Source organism: Pyrgilauda ruficollis, unplaced genomic scaffold, assembly GCF_017590135.1.
Source record: "Pyrgilauda ruficollis isolate IOZ18807 unplaced genomic scaffold, ASM1759013v1 scaffold77, whole genome shotgun sequence".
NCBI lineage: Eukaryota > Metazoa > Chordata > Aves > Passeriformes > Passeridae > Pyrgilauda > Pyrgilauda ruficollis.
The window spans coordinates 857,615-869,948 of record NW_024529599.1 but is presented as its reverse complement, the minus strand read 5'-3'; positions in this window follow the sequence as shown (position 1 = coordinate 869,948).

Below are 12,334 nucleotides of genomic sequence, written 5' to 3'. Positions count from 1 at the left end.
GAAGAGTTGCTTTCGGCATTCAGAGATGACTTGTGTCTGGAAGAAGTAGCAGGGTGAGTTATATTTTTGGCTCTATTTAGCCACAAAAATTTGGGTTTAGAATAAAGAGAAATATTCCTGTTTGCTGCCAAACTGAGGCAGACGATTTCTTGTGCAAGCCTTCGTTTGTTTGAGGACTCAGTGTCCTGCTGTAAAAATAAATGCTCTGATGGGAAAAGTCTATCGGGGTGTGCTGATCAGTCATTGGGAGCGGTGGGCTCGCAAACATCAGCTTCAGCCTAACTGGAAAAGCAGCTCCCAAAGCTTTTGCAAATATATATTAGACAGAAGGACACAAGTCTTTGGATTTTTGGTGAGTAAAGTAGTCACAAGCTCTTTTCCACGGGCATTGTTGTGTTGGCCTCACCATGGCTGGCATGAATTTTCAGTGCCAAATATACCCAGTTTGCACCCAAACCAGGTTGTTTGCTCCTTCTGAGAGCCAGCCTCTTCTGCCAGCCACAGGAATGGGGGAAGGAGAGAGGCTGATGGTGGGGAAGAAACCTGGGATGCATCTCCTGCCCAGGATGTTCTGGTTGATGTCAGCAGCCTCTCCCCATCCTGAGGCTGTAGGGTCACCTCCCTGCCTCAGAGGTAAGGCCAGACACACAGACAAGAGCTCCCAGCAGCATGGTTCTCCATACTGAGAATTTCACAAATGTCTACAGTTTTCCTAATAGATTTTTTTCCCCTGTAAGTTTTTTAATTAAGCTTCTTCATCCTCAACTCATGTAAAACATTTTCCTTTCTTCTTTTTGGCAAAAAGAAGTATTAGGATCAGGAGCAATAAAACTGGTTTTACCTCGAGCTATCTTCATTTTATAGCAGATTAAAAGCAAGATACAGAGTCAATAATGCCAGGAAGGGGTGTCAGGGAATGAATACAATGCTGTGCTGAAGGCAGCACAGAAAAGATTGGAATCTGAAAAGACAAAAGCTCACCATGATTGAGCCTCAAAAGCAGAATCAGCTCTTCTGATGATATGAATCACCTGGATTCTCCTGACATGCTGGTATTGCTGTAGAATGCTTTTATGTATTGATTTAAGGGAAAATAAAGGTCAAGGGCTTAGCTGCAGAGGTGCTGTTCAGTCTGGGTGAGCAGAAATGAGCAACAAGGAGGATCTGCAAAGTCAGAAACAGGATGGAGAGGAGCCCCAAGAATGATGGGTGCATGCTGGGGCTATGAGACCCCCAAAGACTGGAGCAGAGCCTCATTGAGGGGAGCCCACTGGAGCCCTGATCTGCAGGGTTAGCCCAGGCACACTCATTCTGGGCTTAGTGAAAATCCAGATTTCAGTCTGCACCTTTCCATCAATAACTCTGACCTCTCTCCCCATCCGGACTAGCACTCAAAAACTCCCAGAAAGGACAACATGGGGCCAGATGGAAATGATGCCTGCAAATGTCACACTGCTGCTGGGACAGGGTCACTGCCCTGCAAACCTGGGTGTGCAAACAGCGCTTGCTAAATCAGCTGCAGGGCAGTGTTGTAGATTTGGGGGATAAAGGTTTCCTGAGCCATGGAAAGGCCAACCCTCTGCCTGGGGGCCTCTGAGAGAGTGGATTTCTTGAGAAATGCTCTTTATTTACTCAGCCAGCCACAGCCAGGGGCTGAGCTCAGAGCGGGTGAGTGCCTGTAGCCAGCGGCTGCGCAAGGCCTGCTGGCCATGGCGAGCTGTTTGCTGCTTGCTCCGAGATTTGGGATGGTCCCGGAAGGCCTTTGGTGGGTGGGAGTGGGAATTTGCTAAATTAGTTCATTGTGTACTCTCTGCTGGCCAAAACCACCCTCCACTTCATGAGAAACAAAGAATGGGCGGTGGCAGCCCTCACAGGTCAGGAATGGTGTTCCCAGTGTTTTTCCGAGGAATGCTGACGGACATGGTCCCTGCGTCGTGGTCCCACTGTTGTGATCCCACTGAGGAGAAGCTGTTTGTTTGAGGAGGAAGGAAGGATTGAGACATCTCTGTTCTTCTTCTTTCCATCTCTGTCCCCACTAAAATACAGTTTGGGAAAAACTAAAAGGGGAAATGGAGCGTTGAGTGGACCACCCCCGCTGGGGGGTGGAGGTGGTGTGGGACCAGCAGTCCCGCACAGTCTGGAGGAGGGGGTGAAGCTGTGCTGGGCCCCACTCCCTGGGGTTTATCAGACTGTCTGTTTTCATCATTTCTCTCTGAGAAGGGAAGTGGACCACACAGCAGCAGAAAGTCCTGGAAATCTGTGAGGGAGACTGTTCCCAGCACCCTTCCCTCTGCTGTTGCCTCTGTGTACAGCTGGCTATGGAGGATGTATGGCCCTGTATTGCTCCAGCTCAGTGAGATAATGCCTCAGAATTCAATTCCTTCCCAATTAAATTCCTAATCACAGCCAGCATGTGCACTTTCCCAGCTCTGACCCTCTTGTCTCAGTTGTACACTTGGTCTCTCTGACAAACCAAGTGGACCAGGACTGGGGTCACCTCATTTCAACTGCCCTGTCTGCTCCATCCACTCCACATCAGACCCTGCTGTCTCTCCTCTGCTCCCATTCCCGAGGCATCCTAAAGGCTGTGTGTGGCCTGTAACTTTTCTCAAAAAAAAAAAAAAAAAGTTAACCAAAAAACTACAGTAGAAGCAAGTAGAAGAAATTGGTTCAAGTTTCTTAACTATCTCATGGAGCAAAAATGCTTCATGAGGCTGTTCAGGGAAAGAGAGGGTCAAATGTCCCTCATTAGTGCTGATTTACTAAGAGGGCTGGGAAGTGGAAGGGCGAGACAGTCCAGCTGCCTGTCTCAGTGCACAGGGATCCTGGTCTGGAATCCAGGCTGGGATGGGTGGGCTGGACCCCCACCATGAGATTGGAGCGGTGGGTTTACCAGCAGGAGGTACAGTGGGGTACAGGCTGCTGTGCCCCCACACCCAGGGAAGGCCTGACCCACACTCGCACGGCAGAGAGGCAGCACAGCTCCCTCAGCTCATGTAGCAGTTTGGAAATTTCATGGCTTTCTGAGGAAAAGAGCAGAAGTTGAGTCCATTCAACCCAATTAAAACTCCAGAGGAAGTGCAGAGAGGCAGGATGTAATTACCCGTGCTGGAATCCCAGTTTGGAACAGGAGGCAGAGCTCTCCGGATCAAATTAATCCCTGGTGTAACTCTGCCGAAGTTACACCAGGGCTATAATTGGCCTGAAACATTTTAACTATCTCATTTAATGTTATTCATGCTCTGCTGGAGATGAGAATGTTTATCCTAAATGAGGGATTCTAATGCTCTAAAGCAATAATAGAGTGTGAGGCTTATGTGGTTTCTCATTTACAAGGATGCTGGGGAGGCCAGATTGCCACAGAAGATGCAGTAAATCTGGATTCCCCAAATCTTTAGCAATTTCCACAGCTCCTGTGGTGGCTGGCTGTGCCATTGTCCTTCCTGCAGTGTGTTCACCCTCCCTACACCCAAGACACTTTTCCATCTCTTGGAGATACTGGGGGCTTGTACCCCATGCCCTGCGAGGGGGAGGAGATATAAAGTGATATGAGAATGGAAAGCACTGAGAGAGGCCTTCCAAGATTAAAGCTTCTATAAATCAGCAGCAGTGAGATTTCACAGGGACAAATTGATTCCTGTGATGCTAAAAGAGGGGATTTCCATCAATGAGGAGGGAGTCACTGAGTCACTCCAGGGAAGCAGCCTCCAGGCTCCTGCAGAAGCAGCAGGGTCAGTGCTGCAGGTAGCTCAGCAAGCACACAGAGCTGGACACCCCACAGAACACTGTGCCTGCTGCCAGCCCTGGCTTATCCACCAGGATGGTCCCAGGATTGTTTGAGCTCCCATGCCAGAACAGACCTGAGCATGTGCCCTGCAGTGAGAGACAGCAAACACAGCACTGCCACCCTCCTTGAGGAACATCCCCCAGGAACATCCCCACCTTCCATGAGGAACATCCCCCAGGAACATCCCCACCTTCCATGAGGAACATTCTCCAGGAGCATCCCCATCCTCCATGAGGAACATCCTCCAGGAGCATCTCCACCTTCCATGAGGAACATCCCCCAGGAACATCCCCACCTTCCATGAGGAACATCCCCCAGGAACATCCCCACCTTCCATGAGGAACATCCCCCAGGAACCAGGACCTATGGTGACGATGCCATCAGTCAGCCAAGCACACACATCTTGCCACTTGCAAAGCAAAGCCTGCAGGTTTCATTCCTCCTTTAGCCAGCTGTACTCTGGCTGGTGCCCCTCTGCCAGGGATGCCATGGGGCCCCAAATCTCTGCTGTGTGCCCTGAGTCCCCCCTGACCCAGCCCTGGCAGGTACTGCTCACAGTGGGCTCTGCACCACCATTACCAGGCTTTTGGAGATTGCAATTATCTGTGTTTAAATCACACTTCCAATCCCCAAGCTGCTTTTAAGCCAGACCCCTGGTCTTTCCCTCTGCTCTCATGCCAGTGGAAACCACAGGAAAGGCAGATCTGTTTGTTCTGAAGCAATTTTTTAATGCCCTGTAGCTTAGAAGCTCAAGCATTACAATTCATTCCGGCTCCTTTCTGCTCCTCAGAGGATATTAGATCCTTCTTTTGATACTTCCTCACTCTTTGTAGATGTTACCCTAGTTTTAATTTTCAGGGCTTCCAGATTGTTTTTAACAGTGCTGAGCTTTCAAGTTGCTTCCTTCAAACTTTCTCCAGCCATGCTTTCTCAGAGCCTAAATAGCTTTGATTATTCCCAGATGTTTTTGGTTTGTTAACCCAGAATAGTATTGTGTAACAGCTTGGAAAGAAGACTGGCAGCAGGGGTCCTGGGTTCTTTTTCCTTGTTCACCAAATCACTTCCCAAGCAGGACATCTATGGGACTTCACCTACAGAAGAAATGTCATTAGCTGCAAGAGGACTGAAGGTGGCTGAAATCCTCCTGTTGATAAAGATAACCCTCTGAAAGCACGGCTCATTTTCTTCACCCAGTTCCTCCTTACCCTCTGTGCTGAGATTTCCAAGCAGGATGACATGTTGGGCAGCAGATCTGCAGGGAAGCCTTTGAGCAGGCATTCCCGAGGCTGCCAGGCTGCACTTAATGGGAAATTGCTCATCTCCAGGCCAGGCTGGGCTCAGGCTGTGGTGGCCCCTACTCGCCAGCCACCTGGCTCTGCTCTGCTGGGGCCAAGTTTTCCTTGGCCCGGGAGGATGCGTGCATATGTCCTGACAGGCCAGACAGTGGGGAGTGAGGAGTTTTACACAACTGGCTGTGCTCCTAACAAACTTCTGCAGCCCTCCTGACCCCAGCAACCCTGCCGCTCCCACGTTTGAGCCATTGCATTGCTAAACACTCATAAAAAACATCCCCATTCCCACTAGAAGAGAGCCAGGGTGTATCTGATCTGGCAGGAGATTCTTCTCAACCATCCATAAATCTTCCCAAGATCACCCCAAATTTCCCATATTTCCTGGTGCCTCCACCCACTCTGCTGGATCCTTGCACTTCCCTTTTTCAGCCCCGTGCTCAGCTCGGTGAAGCCCAAGGTTCCTGGGACAGATGTGAATACATCCCGTGGCATCTTATGCTGTGGACCACACCTAGGCAGGGCAAGGAGCAACAAAAGAGAGAGGAAAACAAGAAGGGGAAAAGAATAAAAACATCAAGAGAGAATATTTTTTTAGCTGAGGGACAAACCAACCTATCCTGGCGTGTCCCCATGACAGTGGTGTGGTACCCAGCCTTGCCACCTTGTACCAGCTGCAGCTGGGAAAGGAGGTGAGAGACAAACACCACTATTCAGTCCTTGGACAGCCAAACTGACCTGCTGTAGGAAGACCCTTCCCCAAGGAAGACATCCATGCCTCTGCCTAGGACACTGAGTGTCTCAAAAACCCATCCCCATCACAGCTGGGCACAGCTTGTGCTGAGCAGATGTGCCTCAGGCCAGCCCCGGGGGAGCTGGTGGGACCAGGGCTGCACCCAGAGCTGCTCAGGAGAGCAGGGAGGAGGCAGAGGGAGGAGGATCAGCAAGACAAGCTGTGAGTGAAGAGTGTCAGTGCTTGGAAAGCGCAACCAATTTGCTTTTAGTACAGTTCATGCCTCTCCAACAGTGCCTAGAATAACAAATTCCTTCCACCCTCCAAGCCTGAATGCTGGAGGAAGCTGCTGAGAAACTTAATTGATTAGCTGGATGCGTGCACAGAAAAAAATTGCTCAGCATCAAGGAAATCACTGTCTTGACAGTTAATGCAGATGCTGGTGGAAGATTAGAAAGACCAGCTGCAGCTTTTTATCACAAAACCCCTTCTTTTAGTCTGGGAACAAGGCAAGATGTGTTTTGATGGGACGACCATTTTGCAGTGGTGCTGAGGGGCTGGAGCATCAGGGCTGTGCTCCCACACTGCACCCACCCAGGGCTCACTGGCCCCATTACCAGCCCTGGCATCATCAGCTGCTGGAGGGCAAGGAGACAAGGTTTGGGCTCCTCTCACCTCCCACTCTCCAGCTCCAGAGGTTCTTATCAACCCTGGCAGCCTCTGAGCAGCACAAAGAGATGCCCTGAGAGTAATTTCAGCATCCAGGGTGCAGAGGACAGAGCTGAGCACGCTGGAGGAGCTGAGTTTCCAGATGCCCCACAGCATCCTCTCTAGCCCTTGCAGAACATCTCCCCATCCCAGTCCCTGCCTAGGCTTGCTGCTTTGCTCTCAGCATCTCCAGCTCTGCCCTGCCTGCCACAAGGTCACCACACAGGATTGCTTTCTCCGTTTGGCAAAAGAAAACAGGAAGCCAAAGGCCTGCAGGGGCTGTGAACTTGCCTGTCATGTTCTCTGACAGTACCAAAACCTTTTGCTGCTTGTGTTTTTCCCAAACTGTCGCTGCTTGTCACACCCCTTGTTTAAACCTCTGATCTTGAAAGCTTTCCTGAGCCCTCAGCAAAACAAATGGAGAGAGCATGGTCTGTTCTCCACAGGGATCAGACACCACCTCAAAAGCAATGAGACTGACAGTGTCAAAGCTTCCCAGAGCAGCAACAGGCAGAGCCAAGCGTGCATGCCTGTGCTCCGGGGCTGCCAGAGGTGGGAGGAAGCAGCCTGCTAACCCCAGCTTCCTCCTCTCCCTCAAGCTACTCAGCTCCTGAGGTATTTGGCTCAGGGAAGGATGAAAGGGGAATGAAAGCGCTCAGGCCTCCTGTTTGCTCTCTGCTGAGCAGAACTGTTCCCCTGTCCCCCATTTCCCCTATTGCTGCAATTTGACCTGAGCAGCCCAGAGGCATCTTAGTCACGGTGCATTCCTAGCACAGCATCGGTTTTCTGGAGCAAAACGGGAACAGCTGCCAAGAAACAAATCTTCCCCTGATGCCTGGCACTTTTCATGGGTGGAACAAAACTTCTTGAAACCCCAGGGGAAAAACCACCAGATCTCAGCCACAGCAAACCTCATTCCACTCCAGCCCATCCCCTCCAGGGATTTTGCAGCATGAGGGGGCTCAGACAGAGACTAATGAACGTTGTGATCACATCCATGCGGCACCACTCTGAGAGCTTTGAGTCAAAGAGGAGGTGAAGAGAGATCTGATCTTTAGCTGAAAGCAGTGCTGTGGGGAACAGTGCACTCTGGCTGAACCCCCCAGCATTCAAGTCCAGCTGTGTCCGGTGTCCTCCTACCTGCCCAGGCTTGTTGTCACTCTTGTAACCGGGCAGGGTAGAGGCAGGTGCTGATATGGAGCACATTAAGTTCACACATGGCTTGTTGTGAAAGAGTTTTTGAGGCTTGTCAGGGCTAAGAGAAATTTGTCCCCAAGTGCTGTGAGGAAATCTGGTGCTATCAGAGTCAAACTGGCGAGGAGGGAAGCACACAAGGGGTTGCATGGGCTGAGTGTGGGTTGCATGAGGAGGTATCTGTGTCCATGGAATTTCTGTGTGCTCGAATAGCAGAGCTCCCAGATGAACATAACCCTTTCCCCATGAAGGTTAGTATCTCTTCCAGGTGTTAACCAGATATAGGACAGAGCCTGCAATAGTTTTCCTGCCATACTCACCAATTTCTTCACAGATTGCTGTGGTTTGGCAGGGTTGGAAGCAGGGAGATGGCCAGAGATATCCAGAAGAAAATTGAGAATTGTTTCTGGAGGCCTGGAACCTTCTGAGACACACAAACAGCCTTAAAGCACATGGCTTCTTGCCCCTTTCAGCTGAAGGAAGAACATTTGCTCTGTATTCTCTCACATGTTGAATGTGATAGATGGAATAAGGATAGAAATGTTGGCAAGCCAGTTTCTTGGAGGGCTTATGCCAGCTGACACCTGCTCCTTGCTGATAACAGGGTTCCACCCTCAGTCATGGTGCAGAAGGCAGCCTTCAGACAATATGAAGGCAATATGTTTTTCTTGTTCACCCTGATTGAGACTGAGGCTTATTTTGAAATCATCCACTGCAGTTAGTGCTCAGCAGTCTCAGCCTGACAGAAATGGGTCTGACGGAGATTCAGCTTCACCTTCTCAGTGATGATTTCAGCAGGATATGCAGGAGCAGGCTCCGTCAGCAGCACCTCTGGTTCACTCAAATCAGGGCAGTTTCTCTGACCATGAGGATTTTTAGGCATGAAGCATGTAGAGTTCACAACTAGGACAGGTGCAGCACTGATCTGCTAAATCCTAAGGCAGCAACACCAGGTTAGCCCCACTTAAGATGCATTAAGTTTTTCTGTGAAGGTAACATGAAGTTCACATTGCAACACGCATCACCTCCCTGCTCGCTGAGATTCCCTGGAGATTTCCAGGAGTGCTTCAGAGGGGCTGGAGCTGCTGACTGCAGGCAAGTCAAGACAGTGCTTTAGCTTGTAAGCTGGAGATGACAGAGAAGTCCAGTCCTTGAAAAATCAAGAATTCCTTTGTGATCCAGGTTTACACAACAAGCCACTTCCAGCAAGCCTAGACTGCAGCTTCTCTTTCTGTTTCTTGGCTAGTCCAGGCCGTTCTGCTACAACAACACAAGCAAAGTCCACTGTCACAAACACCATCTGCTGAAGAGGAGGAAGGTTTCACACTGTGTCAGTCGCTTTTATCTCAGTGTAGGCTCTGCACAGGAGCTGGCTGAAGTTAGAAAGGCAAAGGAGACCCCAGCAACAGCTTTTCCTGGTGCTGTCTGTGGGCAGTTACTGATTTGAGTAGAAGAGGACTCCAGGGAGGCAGGACAGCACACAAGCATCTGGTCCATCACATCACTCTTCAGGCTTTGGTTGAAAATAGCATCAGAGCTTTCCCCCCCAAACTACATGAAGTCCCAGGCAACAGGAGCAGCCCTGCTAAAGAGCTAAGCCAGCACAGCTGAGCTCAGTCTTTCTGTTTTGGATCAGGTCACTCCAGAAACAGAAGCAGCAAGAGCCAGGCTGGGACTGGCTGTATGAGGAACCATCATTCACATCCTCCTCCCATATCTACAGAGGAACAGCCACCCACACCTCAGCAGCAGCAAGGCATTTTTAGCCACCCAACAGGTACTTGAGCTTCTCTGGAAACAGCATCTTCAGATCACAGCCCAGCACCATTGTCAGAATGAACAGCTGAGGCAGGAATGTCATTCTAGAGGCTGTAGAGCAAATACAGGAGAGCAGAGCACATTTCTGTAGCACTACAGGTTGCACACACTGAACAAAACAACTCAGAGCAGAGAGCAGCCACCCAGCCCTGGGTGCTGAGGGAATCTATACCCCACAGCTGGGCATGAGACTGAGCAGGATTGGGCTAGAAGGACACCAGGGCAACCAAGACTGACCAGGAGCACAAAGTCCTTCCCTGGCTAGACAGGAGCAGAGCAGGTAGGACTGGGCAGAAGCAAGCCCTGACTGGGTGCTGGGGACAAGCTGAGACCTCAGGCAAGTTGGTGGGGAGCACAGTCCTCCTCTGCTCCCCAGAGACCTGTTTCTCATATGTCTTCTTCATGGATGAACCCTCTTTTTCCCAGTCCAAAATGTTCCTCATGCTGAGCAGGATGCTCTCCTTTCCCTGAGAGCCCACACAGATGATGGTCCTACTCCAGGTCCAATGCTCCAGGGTTTGGGATCTGGGACCCAGGGCATCAGATCTGCAGGGCATGGAACTCCAGGAGCCCACAATGCCCAGTGCTTCAGATCAATTCCCTCTCAGCCTGGAGCCAAACCAGGATGCAGCTCCAGCTCTTCAACAGCAAAAAGCTGAATTAGTTGAAGTCATGGTGCCAGCTGTGTATTTAAACAGGAATTACATAGGGTTTCTGCTGTGGTAATGCAGCAGGTGCTGGAAGTGCTGCTGAGACAGATGAGGAAGGAAGGGCAGTGGGCTGGACCTGGCAGAGGTCAGGGAACAGGGGTGCTCCTGATTCCTGCCCTGCTCACGTGTAGGAAAGGTACCCCAGCAGTCAGCCAGCCCATAGCACCTTGCTACTTTGAGCTCCCTGGCTCCTGCTGAGCTTTGGCCACCATAAATCTTAGGTCTGGGAAAGCAAAACATCACTGGGAGTGAGTACTCACAGCCACTGACTCCTGGCTGAGGTGCCCTGGCCATGAGCTGGGATCTTATGGCATGAGGCCCTAACCAAACACAGACATCAAGGGTGGTGCCCATGCCAAATTGCAGCCTCTTGAAAGATGTTTGAGAAGTCATTATGAATTTGCAGTCTCCCAAAGCGGGCTAGCAGCTGGATCTTCTGGATGAATAAAACCCTGCCAAAAATTAAGATCTGTTTCTGCAAAGCTGAAACAGCAAACTTGTTTGTCTTTCCTCCTTCCCTTCACAACCACGTTGTTTTAAACATTTACAGAGACCTTTATACTGTTTAAATAATGATTGGGGTGGAAGGGGGTTGTTTCCAGTTTTTTTGCCAGCTGCTCCAAGCCAGCAGCACATGCAACTTCTGGAAAACCAGGTGCTGCGGTTTGTGACAGCGCCACCCACGCTGTCCTGGCTCCCCGTGCCTCACCTTGCCTGCAGCAGGGACCCCCGTGAACCCCTAAACCTCAGTCCTGTCCCCCCCCCCAGAAGAAGGGGTTACCCCGAGACGTGCTGCAGCAGTTCCCTCCTCCGCAGTGTGCTGGGCGCAGCCCCTGGTTTGTGGGATAAAGGGGTGCATGCCCAGCTCCCCACACACACCCCAAGCCCCCAGCAGCACTTCCCAGGCAGCCTCCCAAGGTGGGGCTGACCTTGGGAGGAGAGGTGGAGGAGGATGCCGGAGCAGCTGAGCGCTCCCATCGCCGAGCACAGGCGCTACGGAAGATTAGCCGTCTCCCGCGGAGCGTGTTCTCCCGCCCACCTCCTTCAGCAGCGGGGAGATGACAGCTGAGGAAAGAGAGGAGAGCACTCGAGAAGTGCAGGGGGGAGACGGCTAAAGACAGACCGACCTTGCAGCAACGGCACCGCGGCACGGTGGTGGTAGCTGGATCAGAAAGAAAGGCATGTGAGCCTCTCCCTTGTAAGCAGATCTCCGGGAATCTGGGGGTTGTGTTGGGCTGGCTGAGCTTTATTTGCAGCCTGTGGGGAAAGGGAGCGAGGAAGGCTGTCCAGGAGAGCTGGAGGCTTTCTGCAGGATGTTTGGATTGAGTGAAAGGACAGAGAAGTGAATATGAGACATGCTGTGGAAGCAGGATGTGGGATAGAGAAAATGTTTACACAGTCAAACTCAGGCTAATCCATGCAAGGCTTTAGAGACCATAAAAGCCATCTGCAAGTGGATAGATCACATTCTGGAGGAGAACAATGGTTTAAAACAACACTACCCTCTTTGATCTATTCTAAAGAAATCACGCTTGTGAGCCTGAAGACAAGGCTAGGATAAGTAGATCCATGAGTTCTGCCCTTACAGTGAGGGTTGACAGCAAAGGCCATTTATGGTCTCTTCCTGTGCAGGAACTTGGGGCCACCAAACAAAAGCACCAGGAGCCAGACATGGAGCAAACAAAAGGAAGCTGGTCCCTCTCCTCCCCACAGGAGGGAATGGTTGTTACAGATTCACTGAGCAAGTTTATGGAAAACAAAGTTACTGAAATCTCTGTTCCAGAGAAGACTCTTTAGCAGGGGCAGTGAGCTGACCTCTGGCTCTCAGAATCTGCACCCCTCGAGTGGTTGGTGGCTGGAAAGGTGCTGGGAGATGTACTGTAAGTTCTCATTGCTCCTGCATTCCCTAGGCATTCATTTTGGACATATCTTGGAAAAATGACATGAGTCTGGGTGGCCCTTGGTCTGATACCCTGCAGCAGGGCTCCTTCACGCAGATGTCACTGGGAAACTGTTCCCAAGAAACCTTTTTACAGGCAGCAGGAGGAATAACCACTGTCCTTTAACCAGCTGTCCTCTGTCATCTTGAAAAGCC